This window comes from Pelodiscus sinensis, chromosome 15 (assembly GCF_052426305.1).
Source record: "Pelodiscus sinensis isolate ZL-2025 chromosome 15, ASM5242630v1, whole genome shotgun sequence".
NCBI lineage: Eukaryota > Metazoa > Chordata > Testudines > Trionychidae > Pelodiscus > Pelodiscus sinensis.
In genome coordinates this window covers 42,977,736-42,978,184 of record NC_143066.1, presented here as the reverse complement: position 1 = coordinate 42,978,184, position 449 = coordinate 42,977,736, and positions in this window count along the sequence as shown.

The window sequence follows — 449 nt, the reverse complement described above, 5'->3', positions numbered from 1 at the left end:
CACTCATTTACCTTTGGCAAACAAATGCTTTCTTCTTTTTCATGGTACAGTCCTACCCCCGGGTTCCCAGCAATGACAGCACAGAGCAGGCAGAAGGAAATAATTTGTGACTCAATGGAAACACCCACGAAGCAGGCAGCTTCCTTCTCTTTTAGTCTCCTCTCCCCACGTGGGACTCAGTTCTCACCAATGCTATCAGTCCCTCTTTCCTTCCCTTTCACAAGCATGGCCCTAGCCAAGTAGACATGTTTTGTGATTTTAAACAGCAGGTTGCAGGCCTTTGGCATTTCAACCAGAGCCCTAGACACTAACCCTATATTTTCATAAATTTAAAAAACAAAAACTGGTCTGGTAGCACTTTATGGAGTCAGTGGTCTCCAACCTTTTTAAGCACAAGATCTCTTTCTGAATTTAAGCACAAGCCAAGATCTACCTCAAACCCAAATAGC